At 38.9% G+C, this 16,946-nt stretch overlaps 1 long non-coding RNA gene across 1 annotated transcript in view; it reads right to left on the bottom strand.

Moving 5' to 3' along the window:
* Positions 1 to 2,172: 2,172 nt before the first annotated feature.
* Positions 2,173 to 16,946, bottom strand: part of LOC140527271 (uncharacterized) — a 196,501-nt gene continuing 181,727 nt past the window's right edge. Inside the window, exon 3 of the long non-coding RNA XR_011974741.1 lies at positions 2,173 to 3,376. This is a non-coding gene — a long non-coding RNA (uncharacterized lncRNA). The remainder of the gene's footprint in view (positions 3,377 to 16,946) is intronic.

Raw genomic sequence — 16,946 nt, 5'->3', positions numbered from 1 at the left:
TACTTATCAGAGTTAACTTGTTTTTTTATTCCTGTCTTAGTGATGCCTCAGACAAGATTTACCATGCCACAGACATGTAAGAATGGTTCAGGTTTTTAACTCAGTTGCCTTTTCTCTCATCTTCATTGACAAGCCAACTTATTTTGCATTTGGAAAATAAATGTACTCTTTATCTGGTACCATTTAATCCATCTATCCATCCATCCATTCGATACTGATCAGATATTTTTGGGAAGAGCATATGATAGTTCATCTCTGGTCTGACATATCAGAAAAATAAAAATCATTATTCCCAGCAAGTTGCCCACAAAGTAAAAAAAAAATGAGTCTATAATTGGGAAATAAGAGTTTTAATTTGCACATGAATCTATATGGATTTTCAAAAAAAATACATACGCAAGCTCCATGTTAGATGAGGAAGAGTCATGGATGCTTCTCTCTGCTGTGCAAGAGGAGAGCCTTTCACTAAATCCAAGGAAAACCAAACTTGGGCAAATTTTTTCCAATTGGACAAAGACTGCACAAAATAGTTTGACTCCTTGCTGGGATTCCTGAATGGGTTTAGGCATTCTTGGCTTACATTACACAAGACTGAACTTTGGTTGCAGTTAGCTGTTTAAGAACTGTGTGAAGGCCTGAAAGAGTCTGGAGTTCTGAGTTCTAAGTTCTGAGAAAATGTCTTTACAAAGATTAAAGCACCAATGTGGCACGGCCATTGACATTTTCCCTCCAATGTTGCATAAATGTTTGCCTTTCTCATACTTCCACGGTCAACTTCAGGCTTCAGTAATGAATATTAGGCATAAGCTATTAAAAAAATTTCATGATGTCAAACCACTCAACCCTGAGAGATATATATTCTCCACTGACTCTCTCTTGTTTTCAATACTGGTTACCCATAATCAGATTTCAAGGGTTTCGGCTCAGACTGCCAAAATCAATTTGAAATGGATAATAATTTCTATTGGGACAATTATGTATTTAAATTATGAGACTACAATGGGAACGATTTACAAAGAAATTAAGGGAAGCAAAAAAAATAGTGTTGGTAATATGCATGTACATTCAAAATAATTAGCTCTGTTTAACTAAAAATGCATTCTTTAAATGTATTACAAATAAGGCAGAGTCATGCTGTGAGAAAAGTCTTGAATTTGGAGTCAGAGGACTTAGGCTCAAATCCCAGCTCTGATGTTCCATAACTGTGTGTATAAATTGGCCAAGTTGTTTTCCCTCTCTGGGTCTCAGAGCCCTTCTCTGTAAAGCGAAAGACTAGGCTAGAGGACCTATACGGTTCCTTCCAACTTTATACTGATGATTATCTATATGAAATAAAAACACTATTGAAAAGGGAGTTAAAAATCAATTTATTACCCATAAAACTAAGCAACATTATCTTGATGTTAATTTAACCATTTGGGAATTTCTTTTCTTTAAAAAGCAACGTTATATCTTGGTAATAGGCCTTCTCTTTCTCCAAAATTTTTTGGCACTCTTTGCTAGATCTCTCACTGAATACTACTGTCTTTGATTACAAAATGGTTTATGAGGAGAATTTTGATCAGGCATTCTACAGATTTATAGAGGAACACACAAAGACAGGGGCTTAAAGTAAGAGAGATTTTGATTTGATATGAAGAAAGTATATCTTGATTTTCAGGATGGCTTTTCAATTTTATTTTCCAAGATGACTGGCCCAAAGAAACCAGGAAACAGAAAAGGGGATACCCCTTTTTGAGGGGGTTATTTTGTTGCATGATTATTGGACATGGACCACAGCCATGTCCAAAGAACTGTAGATCAATATCACCCAGAAGGCAGATGGTAGGCACGGGCAGCCTTCAACATTTGATCAATGGGATGCTTCAAAGACCAGGAGTAAAGTTTGTCATCAGGGAAATGCATGATAGGAATAGGAGATAGGCTGTTCCCAGTGGAAAAGATGACAGCTAGATGGTCTCAGTGCTCCCCAAGCATTCCCAGAATGTTAAGAGATAGCAAGGTGGGCCATGAACATAATAATAATAAAATACAAATAGAATATATATATATGCACACATATACATACTAATATATAGTATGTATATATATGTATATATGTATGTATAGTATATATGTATATATAATATGTATGTATGGATACACACACACACACACACATACACACACAACTTTAAGGGAATAACTTCATAATTATTATCCATTTTTCCTCACAACAACCCTGGAAGGTAGGTGCTATTATTATACCCATTTTACAGCTGAGGAAACTAAGGCAGCCTTAACTGAAGGTAGTTAAGGCAAAACTAAGGTACTACTTAAGGTAGTTAAGTGGATTGTCCAGGCTTGCACAGTTAGTGTCTGAGTCTGGGTTTGAACTTAAGTCTTCCTGACCCCAGGCCCAGCACTCTGCTGTGCCCCAGTGACTATGGTGAACTTATAGATGAATGTGCACAACAGGTTTGGTTGGCATGGATGGGTTGGAGTCTGCACTTTTGGAGGGAACATACAAATCAGTGGGATTATAGCTCTGTGTTTATTTGTATGTGTATGGGGGGGGAGGGGGAATCACATATAATTAGAAAGGTTTTCCAAGAGATATCAACATGTCCCTAAACAAAGTAGTTAGATCTCTTCTAACCAGCCAAGAAAGCTGGTTACAGGTACAGCCTTTCAACTTCCCTCTGCCTTCCTCCTTTGGAGGTGGTTTCAAGTGTATGTTTTTATGTGAATAAGTAGGAATTTGGCACATCTTGTTTATAGTCATTGACTTTAATTTCCCACTAAATGGTCTCTTCAGGGAAAAACAAAATAAAAATAAAAGCAGAAAAGCCAGAAGTATTGCTGCTCCATACTGCAGAGACAATGTTCTTTCAGATTCCAACATATTTGATCACTTCCTGCATATGAACAGTATTCCAAGGTACAGCACCCTCCTAACTATTACCACCAGATTTCAGTATTTAAGCCAAATCTCCAATACTCTCCGAAACTCCAGTGGACCTGTGATTTCATCAATGTGCCTATTCCCTTCAACTCTACAGATTATAATCTGTCCATATCTGACCATCCTGAGCAATTCTTCTCTATTTCCTCCCATAGGTTTGTCCTAGAGGTTCATCCATCATACTGATGGCTTTTCTTCTGTCATTTGGGGTGAGGCAATACTAAAAAAGTACACAGGACACCAATCACTTATCCTTCTCTCTCACCACTCAAGCCAAGTATTTCCTATCAAGTCTCTCAAAGTACCTACCTTTTCCACTTTCCCCAGGTAGGGAAAAGACCTTCTTTAGTTCATCTGCCTCATCAGGTCAACCCCTCAAGGGTCCACCTCTTTCTTCTGCCCAGAAACTCCAGAGACCCCAAGAAGCCTGACCTGCCAACAACAGAAAAAGACAGGTTGCCTATCAGTCTCCAGGTGAGGTCTCTCACTCTCCTAGTACTAGCTTTCATCCCCCAGTGAGGTTAATTTCATCCTCATATTTGTAGAGTGGTTTTTATGGCTGTCACATTAGTATGGAAACATCTCTTTGAGGACTTAATCTTTATGTGGAACATTCCCTATCAGCTCAACGCTGAAATGGGAGGTATAAATGATGCATAAGACTTCAAGAGCCAATATAAGCTTAGCTTTTTATAACAAAATAAAGATTCCGTATTGAACTATGAGGCATCACACTTCCATGAAATAAATTAAGGAAATGGTCTGTAGGGTTGTTTTACACAATTTATTGTCACTCTCTGCCATCCACTGTGATTCAAGACTACATCTCTTTCCTAATGTGGCACCAGTCCGTGTAACTCATTAATGTAAAACGTGAACCCACATATTCAAGGACATTAATAAAAATGCCATGGGTGATGGTGTTCTGAAGCACCTATATGTGGGGTGGATTGTATCTTATGCCAATCTCCTCTTGACTTTTTTATTTTAAAAAGTGTTGGGTAAGATACTGTTCCCATCCTTTCAAAGTTATTTCTCTCCACTGAATTTCTGCTTGCCTTCACTGCAGCGGTCCAGAGTTTGCCAAAAAAAAAATTTTTTTTCCTTCTTGACATTTCATTTTTAATTAAAAATGACATTTTAATTAAATGGAAACATATGTAGAATAAACAGAATAACTCACCAACAGCAGTGAGCTGGGCTGTTCTGTCAGTTCAGTTTTAACCTTTCTGGCTCATGAAAGCCTGTACTGGGCTCCTCGGCAGGGGTTGCCAAGGCACATGAGATCAATGGGGGGAAACAAAGACCAGCTATAGACCCGACCAACCCCACATCAAGGAAATGCCAAGAAGAGCTGAGGATGGCAATCCAGAAAGGGCCTCTCCCAGCCAGACCACACGACATGGGGCATTTGGTTTCCACAAATATCTGTCTCACTTCTTTTCAGAATATTGACACTATCCCTTTAGTGAGAGACCCCAGTTTTACGACTTTCCACTTTTACAGATGGTCTGACTTGGCAATTTTAAATGTTAAGGGAATTAGAAATCTGGTGAAAACTAAATGCTGCCAAAAGCAAACCATTACAATTAAAAGAAGCCACCCTTCTATGGCCATTTATAACTTGGGATCATTCCAACCTCTAGAAGGTGCCCTGCCCAGTACACTGGATCAGGTATTGGTACAGTCAACTGTAAGCATTTTTACAAGAAGAAAGGCAGCCAAACTTCTCCCATGGAGTGGAGCTGGCATGCTGCATGTGAACATATTGTGGGGACGAAGGGAGTGCAGTGAGAAAGAAAAAAATAACAGAAAGAAATAAGCAATGGCTAAGAAATGAATATATAGAATGGACAAACGATATCCCTGAAAATGAACACGCAAAACCTTCTATAGGCTCCTCCTCTACCCCCAGCAACAAACCCATGCCCATTCATGGCCCTCATGGTGCTTTCATTTACTTGCTATCTATATTATATATATCTATATATATTATATATTACATTTGCTTACAGGTACACATGTTGTTTTCCCTAATAATATGGAAAATTCTTGAAGGCAAAGACTATTTATTTTCTAAAATCTTCATAATCCCAGAGCCTTGCATAGTTCCTGACATATAGTAAGTGCTTAATAAATGCTTGTTCATTAATTGGTAAGCACTTTAAATGATAATGCAGGGAAGTAACAATTACAAGTAGCATAAAGGGCCATAGCCAGATTGAGTTTAATCAAGGGCATTGCCCTATTTACGTATAACTATACCTCATCTGAAATTGCCCTTGCATTCCATACCAATTTCTGAACCTCCATCAGTTCAAAAGTCCTGCTTATGGTCCTCAAGTCGACTAATTCAACTCAGCGAACATTCATTAAGCTCCTTCTGTGTACAAGTTCCCAGGGATGTAAAACAAAAATGAAAAATCTCTTATCTCAAGGAGCTTATACATTACTGGGGGAGAGGGGAAGGTACAATATGTACCCAAGTAAGTAAATGCAAAGTCTACATAAAACAATCCAAATAATTTCCAAATGGAAAGAGCACTAATAACAAGAGGAATCAGGAAAAGGGTCATGAAGGAGGGGACACCTGAGATGTGCTAGGAAATTAGTGGATCAAGGAGGTAAAGGTAAGGAGGGAGCACATTGAAGACACCTGTGTAGAGATGGAAGTTGGAATGTCATCTCTGGGACGAGAAAATAGCTAGCAGGCCAATATGACTAGACAGACAGACCTGGTAGGCAAAATGCATACAAATTGCAGCAAACTTCAAGCAGCTGACCACGTAGGAATCACAGAAATAGGAGAAGAGGGGAATAAATATTTATTAATATCCTACTCTGCCAGGCACTGTACTAAACACTTTACAAAAATTACCTTATTTTATTTGATTGTCATAACAATCTAGGGCAGTGGGGCGGGGCGGGGGGGAGGAATCTGGAATCTCGAGGCCACATGTGGCCCTCTAGGTCCTCAAGTGCAGCCTTTTGATTGAATCCAAACTTCACAGAATAAATCAACTTAATAAAAGGATTTGTTCTGTAAGACTTCAACTTAGTCAAAAGCCACACCCAAGGACCTAGAAGGTCATATGTGGCCTAGAGGCCACAGGTTCCCCACCCCTGACTAGGGAGATAGTTACTACTATCAAAATAGTTATACTGTTTTATAGATGGGAAACTGAAGCAAAGAGAAGTTAAGTAGCTTACCCAGTATCATACAGCTTATAAATATCTAAAGCCTGATTTGAACTCAAGTCTTCACGATTCCTGGCCCAGCCCTCTAGTCACTAAGGCACTGTCTCTAGTTTGAGGAAATAGACTAATTTGCCTTCAAGTTAAACTCAAACTTCTTCAATTATCTTATGCCAGTTTAATTTATCTGTTCCTTTTTCTAGCAAACAAACAAACAAAAAAAACCTGTAATAAGGATAATAAAGCTATTAAGGCTAGAAACGCCAAGAATTCATGCTTATCATTGTGTCTATCCAAGTGCACCTAATTCTGTTGAAGACAACAATTATTAGGAAAGGTTTTATGGTAGGTTCTAGAGAGAAAAAGGCAAAAAGTGAGCTAGGTTCTGTCCCCAAAGACCTTTCCTTTCTATATATACACGAGTAAGTAAAATATCAAATAAGGAGGGAGGGGGGAGAGAACAATGTCACTGCATGACCACAGAATTCCCTAACCTTCAGTTTCCTCTTCTTTAAAATGTAGTTTAAAATACTTCAATAATCAGTTTCACAGAGTCGTTGAGATGCATTAATTAGTAGAAAGAGGTCTGAATTTGACATCAGAAGATATAGGCTAATGTCCCATCAGTATCATTACAGGCCCTTTTGACATCTATAAATTAAACTTCCCATCTCCCAGCACAACTAGGAGTAAAACACTATGTAATAGTGATTTAATATTTCTTTATACTACTACACAATCTCTAGTTATTGGTATTAATGATATCGCAAATCTTCCATGATTTAATAGATAATCTCTTAGAGATACCATCGCCCTCCAGTCATTCTGGTGAAGAGCTTTTCTGAATGTAACTAGACTATCCTCAGGCAACAGGTATGTAGTCTATCCTCATGCGTAGATGCAATATCCTTCTAACTTTGTAGGACCTTTTAGGCATAACCTTCAAGAAACCTTCAAAGTCACTTCCATCCCATGATGAACCATCAATGGAAGGAATTCAGTGTTAAAGTAACAGCTCTGATTTCTATGCTACAAAGTACTTTTCTCACAACCAACCCATGAAGTGGCATAGTATAATTATAATAGCAGGCAGTATAATTATTATAATAGTAGGTAGTATAATTGTTATTACCTCCATTTTATAGAAGAGAAAACTGAGCTGTTTTCTGAGATTATGTGACCTTCCCAGGATTACACAACTATTAGGAGTCTATGCAAATACAGGATCATAGATTTAGAGCTGAAAGAAACCTAAGAGGTCATCAAGATCAACTCCATTTTCCAGATGGTGAAACTGAGGCACAGAGAGTTTAAGAGATTTTTCACATCACCCCATAGCTCTAAGTACATGAGGCAAGATTTGAACTTTACTCTCCTGACTCCAGGTACAGCACTCCATCCACCACACGATGACCTCACTCTGGTCCTTGGACCAGAGGTTTTGTGCTCCTCTCCCATTATTCTACATATTCTCCTCCATAGTAATAAAATACATGTAATTATCTCCTTCATAGTAATAAAAATGTGTTGGATTCCCCTAAGCTTTTCTTTTGTTAAAAGCTTGTTACTTCATGCAGCATTCATTTGACCACCTCCATGTTGGTTTAAATTCAGTATCAAGAACATTAGATTTTCAGAGATGGAAAAATGATAAGATTGTTTTTCTTAAACATGGCTGGATCTTCAATTTTTAATGAAAAAGAGAAATGAACTGGAAAAATAGGTGGGGCTATTGAATTAAATCAAGGTTAAAACTGGCCATTTGGGAATTCTTCACAAAGGGCTACCAGTCTTTTGTTTGTCTCTCCCTCCCTCCCACTTCATTTTGGAGTTCTTTTAAGGACACAATTTCTATTTGGTATAATTATAATAAAAAATAGCTCTAGAAATCAAATCTAGACAAGAATTAGTTCTTCCATACTTTAATACTTGGATGGAATGATGACCTCATCAATGGGTTACTCCCTCCAGTGGTACACACTGCAAGTATTTGAATTCATTTCAGTCTATAGAATTTGTGGTTGTATCCTTCTATAAATCTTTCACTGGGAGCAGAACAGAAAAAGTTGGCTACAATTTCTATATTTTTTTTGTTTTATTTGTAGCAAGGATGCCAGCATACCTATGGTTTAATTCTGTCGTTACTGTTCAGTGTTTTTAGTCATGTTTGACTCTTCATGACCCCATTTGGAGTTTTCTTGGAAAAGATACTAGAGTGATTTGCCATTTTCTTCTCCAGTTCATTTTACTGATGAAAAAAACTGAGGCAAACTGAGTTTAAGTGACTTGCCCAGGGTCACACAGCTAGTAAGTGTCTGAGGCCAGATTTGAACTCAGATCTTCCTCTAACTCCAGGGTCAATACTTGATCCACTGATCCACTAGCTGCCAGTTTAAGTCTACTATAGCAGAATTAATAGCAATTAGAGTCATGTGTCAACTTACTGGTTTTTACATGAGACCAGTCAGCAATCATAGGACCATGGGAAGGACATTGGAGGACATCTAGTCTGACTGTCATTTTACTAGTGAGGAAATTAAGGCACAGAGAGGATAAATTACTTCCCTAGGGCACACTGCTAGTAAGTGATGAGTAATATTTGAGTCCAAATTCTCTAAGTCTAAGACAGGGTTCTTTTCACTACATCTCAACAAACATTTATTAAAGCAGCTACTATAGGCCAATTGCTGTACTAAGTTCCAAGGGTACAAAGACACAAATGAAATACTTTTGCTTTCAAGGAGATAAGAGAGACAACATTTATATGAGTATGTACAAAATACAAATATAGAGTATGTATACAAAATAAAAATAAAGGCACACCAAAGACATACAAAAAACAACGTAATGAGAGGGTGCAGTTTTTTGTGGGTGGTCTAAGAACTTTGTGATTCTTAGTACCACCTGGTCCTTTTTGCATGCACAGGACTAAGGGCCATTTTGTCTCTTACATGAATTGGGGGGTGTCAGGCCTAGAGGCCTAAGGGCTACCCGAGTCTTTCTTTACCTGTCGCAGGTCTTCAGCTGGCCAAACCAGATAAACGTATGAGAGAAGAGACTTTCCAGAGTCGAAGAGGAGTCCTCCTCCCAAGGAGGCAAAGATCTTACAGTAAGAGAATGGAAGTGGGAGTGGGAGAGGGGAGAGGGGAAAGGAGAGAGGGGCCTTCTGTCCTCTAAGGGCCCCTCAGCACTAAGAGCGCCTTCAGGCTTTCCTGACCCTACTTAAGCTCTCCCGCCGCATAGTTTGCACGTGAATACCGGGCGTGATCTCAGCCTTTAGCTAGTAAACAACAGGTGAGCTCAGACCCCCGGCCAATCTCAAGGGTGGGATGCTCTCCCCAGCATGTATCCCACGGAGAAGAGGCGGAGATGCACGAGATAGCCCAGGTCTCACGCCGCAATTCCCAGCTGTTCCCTGGGCGGTCTCATGAGAACTCTAAGGTTTAGAAGTCCTCACTTTTACCTGCCCGAAACTGTCCACATGGAAGTGAGCTTACACCCCCAACAGGGGGGAGGGAGGAGAGAACTACCTGTTAGCCAACTTTCTGTTGATAAGCCTCACCATGATAAGCTAAACTGATCTTCAAGCAGTCAGTATATTATATCATCAGGGCTATACATGAAGTGTTTAAAATTGTGTCAAGCATGCCTGCCAGAGTTTGTGCTACACTGGAATAGTTAGTGAGAACCAAAGGCCCCCAAGGCGCCATAGTGAGGCATCAAAGTGAGAAATTTGGGGAGAGGCAGCTACTCCAGACCTCTCTCTTGCAATCTTCAAAGTTAATTTTCTAAAGTTTCCAAAATCAGTGACTCACTCTGTGTCATTTAAGGGGGCAGGGAAACATGAGCATAATGGAATCTCTAAATTACAGCAGAATAAAGTAGCTTTCAGGGTGGGGTTTGGCAGGAATGGTGTGCCCTAATCTGATTCCACGTCTCTGTAAGGCTCTAAATAAAGTACAAATATGTATTTATATGCATATATACATATAAATATGCAAATATTTACACACATGTGAATGGGTATGTATAGATGTATACATACAAAGAAATACAGACACATGTATGTGTGAATACATATGTACATATATGTGTATTTGTTGCATAAACACACACACACATATATATAATGCGATGCACACATAGACACACACACATACAAAATTTCCTGAAGATATTTAATGACCAAAAACCTAGTTTGAGTTTAGCCCTATCTCACAGTGAGGTAAAGAAATAATTTTCATGATCAAGTCATCCTTCAGTTGATAAATGGTCAAAGGATATGAACAGGTAGTTTTCAAAGCTATCTATAGTCATATGAAAAAAGTGCTCTAAATCACTGTTGATTAGAGAGATGCAAATCAAAACAAATCTGAGGTACCACATCACACCTATCGGAGTGGTTAACATGACAAAAAGGAAGATGATAAATGTTGGAGAAGAGGAACACTAATTCATGTTGGTGGAGTTGTGAGCTGATCCAACCATTCTGGAGAGAAGTTTAGAAGTATGCCCAAAGGGCTACAAAAATGTGCATACCCTTTGGCCCAGTAATATTGCTTCTAGGGCTGTATCCCAAACTGATCCTAAAAATGCAAAAAGGTCCCACATGTACAAAAATATTTACAGCAGCTCTTTTTGCGGTGGCCAAGAACTGGAAATTGAAGGAATGCCCATCAACTGGGGAATGTCTGAACAAGTTGTGGAATGTAATGGAATACTATTGTGCTATAAGAAATGACAAACAGGCAGACTTCAGAAAAACCTAGAAAGACTTATATGAACTAATGTTAAGTGAAATGAACAGAACCAGGAGAACATTATGCACAGTAACAGCCACAGTGTGTAAGGACTGTTTCTGATAGACAACCCTTCATAGCAATGTAAGAACATAAAACATTTCCAAAGGACTTGAGGCAAAATGCCATCCACATCCAGAGAAAGAACTATGGAATCAGAATGTAGACTGAGGCATACTCTTTTCTCTTGAGTTATGTTTTGGTTTGGTTGGTTTTTCTCATGGTTTCTCCCATTTGTTTTAATTCTTCTATGCAACATGATTAATATAAAAGTGTGTTTAATAAGAATGTAAATGTAGAACCCATATAAGATTGCATACTTTCTCAGGGAGGGGGAGAAAATGAAAAGTTATGGAAGTGATTGTTAAAAACTAAAAACAAATAAATAACTAAATTTTTTAAAAAAATAACCAAAGGAATATTCATATATAAAAGAAATAATTTTCATGGTCACTTGAAAATCCATTAAAAAAATTCAGGTTCATGGCAATAAACTTCTCTCACCCCATTCAGTACAAGTGATTTCTCTTTATTATAACTGAACAAGGAATGAATTAATCTGTATGTATCTTGTATGTAGGTAGTTGCATGTATGTTGTCCCCCTCATTAGACCATGAGGCCCTAAAAGGCAGGAATGGTCTTCCCCCCTCCTCCCTTTGTATCCCCAGTGCTTAGGACAGTGCTTGGCACACAGTAAGCACTTAATCAGTGCTTATCGAAGAGGATATAATAAAAATTAGCATTTTTATATCACCTTAGCGTTTGCAAAGCACCATATATATATATATGCTATCTCATTTGATCAGTCATTGTTAACTGACTAAATGAATTAACATACTGATGGAAAAACATTTATTAGAGGTTTATTAAGCCAGACAGCTTTCTAAGACTGAAAGATGAAGAGAACATGTCAACTTGTATTGGTAGATGGAGTTTCCCCACCCAGGCATTTCCCATAACTGTGAAATCATAGGTTCAAATCCCTAAACCTATGTCCCAAACATTGTGCTGAGTAGTGGGATATTAATACTAGAATAAGACAGTCTTTCTTTCACAGAACTCCCATTCTCATTAAAGGAAGTAGTAATGTTGCCTTTTCCCTTGAAAGCATATCACTTCTTTTTTTTCTTTTTAAACGTCAGCACTGGATTTGCCTTGATTTTATTTTTGGGTCTACTCTTTTTTTTCTTTCAGGATAAAACCTTCTAAGAGAGATAGGAAAAGATGCAATGTGGACAATAACCTTAGAAATCCTTATTCCAATGCCCTTATTTTACAGGTGGAGAAAAGGAAGCCCAGGGTATTTAAGAGACTTGCTTAAGATCACACAGGTAGTACAAAGTACAGTTAGGATAGATCAGAGATCCACAACTCAAACGGACCATAGAGATCATCCAATTTAGCCCCTTCATTTTAAAGAAGAGGAAACTGAGGCCCAGTCATCCAGGTAATAAGCCTCAGAGAGGCTAGTTTTCTCTAGCTCCACATTGCTTCCTCAGAGTAGTATAATAAGTAGATGAGCCAGTAGAGGAAACCAAGCTTAGGATGCTTGGCCCAATTATTCTTGCCTTCATTAAGGGCAGAAACATGATAAGGCTCATTTTTAATCCATGAAACCCTATATGTGTAACCAAAAGAAAGATGGAGGACCAGGGATCAGATGTCCAATGAGGATCTGTATATAGCAGCAAAATATATCATTTGTACCCCCACTAGATAGTTTAATGATACCTAGTTATTGTCCAATAGCCCTAATTTTCTCAGGGAAGGAGTAGACCTAGCATTTGGACCAGTTTACCCCAACCAAAGTTTAAGATTCTAATGATTAAAAATCAAGAGAAGAATAGGGCGGCTTTTATTCCCCCAAAATGTCTTTCAAATTACTTTAACTGACAAAGTCTCTATATATTGAAGAACAGACCAGATCTTTACTGGCATCACATAAGATTGCTTATATTATGAAGGCTCCTTCTACACCCTGAGTTCAACGTTACCCAACCATAACTCACATATTTTCTTAATCAATAAACACTTGGTAAGCACTTGATATGTGCTGGCCACCGTTCTAGGGGCTGACAACCTCAGTCTTTCCCAGAGCTTCCAACCAGGTGGAGACAATATGTACAAATATAAACATATACAAAATACTTACAAATACAATACAAACTATACTTTGTAGGATCACAGACGTGTCTCTGGAAGGCACTTTAGTGATCAGTCAGTCGAAGTATAGGAGCTGGAATTGACCTGACTAAGGTCAATCCAGCATGTGGAAGTCAGAATTAAAATTTAGGTCTGTCTACTTCAACTCCAGTACTTACTTCTCTACTGTACCTGTTTGGAGGTCATCTCCAATCATTCTGATCTATATCTTGTCACTGGACCCAGATGGCTCTGATGGGGTGCTTGGATACCTGTGATTGGACCCCAGTTCTAAAGTCACATTTCTCTCTAAAACTCACATTTCTCCCTAGGCTGTCCCTGACAGTTTCTCCCCAGCCTGAGAAAATAACCTGCCCTAGCAAAACCTTTATCTGTTCCTGATACAGCAGTCAGCTGCACATGTAGAATTTATTAGTTTGAACCAGCTATGCACTGGCTGAACTGGCTGTATACTGAGTCATAAAGATATTTACTACTCAGTGACCAATCATATGTATCCTAGACTTAGACATATGTATTCTCCCTTACATTTATCTTATCTAACAGGACACTGATGGGAGCAGCCTGGGTATTTCTCAGTCAGCCCTGATCTTTAGTAGACTTAGTGATGTTTCGGGCCTAAAACCATACCTCCATGTAGCTCCCCCCCCACCCTTGGGCTATTTCCTGATGAACTCTGCTCAATAGATTCTAAAAGTGCACTTTCTTTAAGAACTAACCACTCCCTAATCCCACCCTGAATCACCTAGTTAGCATATTTGGCACATGTTTTACTATAGAATATCCTATATAAACTTTAACTGTACCCCTCTAAGGTTGCAGGTTCACTAAGAACTCTTGCCTGCTGAAAAGAGTAACAATAAATCCTTACCACTTTGACTTCAAGAATGCTTGAATCCATGAATTCATTCCAGATGACTGACCCTGTACTCTGGTCTTTGGTGGATACCAGAGTCCTTCATCTCCCCCTTTCCAACCCCTTGTCAGCTCCAGAGGAGAAAGTGAGGCTGGTGACTTTGCACAGCCCTCCCTCCCTTAAATCCAATTCACTTGCAAGTCCTGTCATTACCTTCCTGATGTCATGGTCCTCTTCAAGAATGAAGGACAAACAACAACAGTCTAGTTACTCTACCTCTATCCCACTGTTTAAATCATTATTGTCTTTTTGTTCATTTCATTTTTGGTCCATATCTGTGATTTCATAAGCCTGGAGATCACAATGTTATTGCCAACTGCCCATAACTTACAGTCCTAGAGAGGTGCCTGAAGAATTGAGAGGTTACATAAATTGCACACAGCCACCAAGCTAGTATGCATCATAAGCAGAACTTGTAGTCAGGTCTTGCTGACTCTGAGACTGGCCTTCTACTCACTCCATCATGGGGTCATGCATTATTGTCTTGAGGAGAGAAAGGTGTTTTTACTTTTAAAAATGGAGTTATAGGACAATTAAGTTATCTAATCATATATTTCTTGAATTCATTCTTCATGCAAGGGTTGAGTGCTTTGGGGGATAGTGGAGAAGTTTCAGGTTTTGGGTTCTGTACATCCTATTAAGATTGTCATTAATATCAATGTTTTTCTGTGAATTCATTCCAGATTTTCAGCATGTAAGCATACATGTATAATGTATAGATATATGTTTGGGGAAGAGAGAGAAACAGAGATAGAGACAGATGGAGACAGAAAGATCTATTTAAGCTTCAAGATTTCCTCAGCGACAGGAGTTCCCAGTGTTGAAACTCTCTTCACTGAAGCAGATGAAAAACTTGTTTTTCCCTTATGTTCTTAGCAATCTGCCTGGGTCCCTGAGAGGTAAATTGACTTGTCTGTTGTCACATGGTCTATGTGTCAGATACAGGACTGCACACAAGTCTTCTGGACTTGACCAGGACTCTCCCTCTGTTTATTCCACTCTCCAGAGCATTTCTTGCACTGGTCTGGTCCTGTGATTTCATTAGTTTAGGGAATGCCTCTGCATGTGGAAACTCTCACTACCAATGCATATTTGCAACAACTCTGCAACATATAAGCTGCCTGGGGCTCTGAGGGGTTATGAAACTGGCCCAAGGTCACAGCACCCACACATATCAGAGATGGGGCTTGAATCCAGGTCTTCCTGTCTTTGAAGACAGTACTATAACCACTATACCAAATAGCCTTGGAACACTCTGCATATATACATATCCATATACGATATATGTACAAATAGAGAGATATGTATATACACATCCAATCTTGTTGCTATGGCAGCTTGAAAAATAAACGTAATAGAAATGGAAAAGATGCTGAAGGCTGATATGAAATTCATCACTGATTGCCTGCACAAGTGGTGTATCCCGTTGAGTATCATTGGCTCCATAGCAATTCATCTGGTCAATTGTCAACATAAGAGCCTGCTGAACATAGTTGATAATAGCATTCTCCTCCATAAGTAGAGACTGGTCTATTTGGATGACTCCTTTGTTTATGAATAATGGATTTAGAAAGGGGGCAGTAGGCTTAGTGGGGCAAGTAGCATGTGACTGCCAATTTCAAAGTGCTAAGAACTACTTTATCTGTTGGAATGAAAGTCACAATGGGTCACTATTCTCTAATGGCACCAAAACGGCCACACCAAAGATGATGAAACTTGGTTATTAGCAACCGAAGTTTATCAGCCACCAGAGTCTTTGCTTAACGTTTCTGTTTGCTTCCTTGTTTTTCTTTTTGCTGTTCCAAGGAAGGCTGGATACTAAGGGGCAGGGATCGATCCAGAATTACTGAGATGTGAAAACAGAAGTTGCCAAAACTTATTTTTTAGACAAAGAATTTTAAAAGCTGAAACAACTTGGCCACAAGCTTTTGTAAAAAGTTCAAGATGTCAGAACTCAAGCTGCCACCCATTAGCAATTGCTGCATTTATTCTTATGGCCTACAGCCATAAAATAAAATAAAAACACGGGCTTAGCTGATCGGTCTGAGATGTGGGATATAAAATCTTCCAAAGAATTCAAACAGTCCCATATGTAAATATGAACCTCACTGAGAGGTATCATCTTCATCTATATTCTGGTTGGTCAGTGGTATGAACTTTTAAGTAAGCATTTCCCCAAGTCCCTACAATAGATAAACAGCATGCCAGGCAAAGGAGGTAGAAAAAGAGATCTTAGAAGAGGGTTGCCTAAGAAATAATAGAAGATAACTGTGTTATAGACAGCCAGTCTTGGTGCCAGGAAAGCCTGGGTTCAAACCCCATTACTGGCACATAATGACCATGTTGTCCTAAGCAACTCAACCTTTCAGGGCTCTTGAAGATTAAAATCTGCCGCAAGGTGCTGAATCTCTATTTGTAGAGAATTTCCTCACGGAGAGCTCCTTATTCCAGTCCAATCAAAGGTTAGCCTGATAATATAAATGGCTCCCAAATGAGAAAGTTAACAATTTATCATATGAAAGAAAAGGTTTGGGAAATTTGAAAAGCTCCCAAACTTCTCTCTGAAGCTCTTTTTTATTGTTTGGTTTTGGCCCACATTTTCAGGACCAATATTCTACTGGTGTTGCCACTATGACTGTGATGCAGAGAACACCACAGTCTCTGGAGTCATGAAAATGAGTATAACCCAAAGCGTAACAGAAATACGCAGTAGACAAGAGCAGGCTGTGACCCATGACTGACAGGGGATTTCTAAGGAGTTGCTCATGGTCACAAAGCTAGGAAGAGTTAGGAGCAGAGCTTGAACTCAGGCTTTGGTTACTCTGGAGAGCTAAGGAACAGCTAAGTAAAGGATATTAACAAATGTATGCTGACAAAAGAAGATGGGGCAGTCATATGGTGAGAGTAAGGAAGAACCAATGGATTAAC

This window comes from Notamacropus eugenii, chromosome 2, assembly GCF_028372415.1.
Source record: "Notamacropus eugenii isolate mMacEug1 chromosome 2, mMacEug1.pri_v2, whole genome shotgun sequence".
NCBI lineage: Eukaryota > Metazoa > Chordata > Mammalia > Diprotodontia > Macropodidae > Notamacropus > Notamacropus eugenii.
The sequence above is the reverse complement of the archived record's forward strand: the minus strand, read 5'-3'. Positions and strand labels throughout refer to the sequence as shown.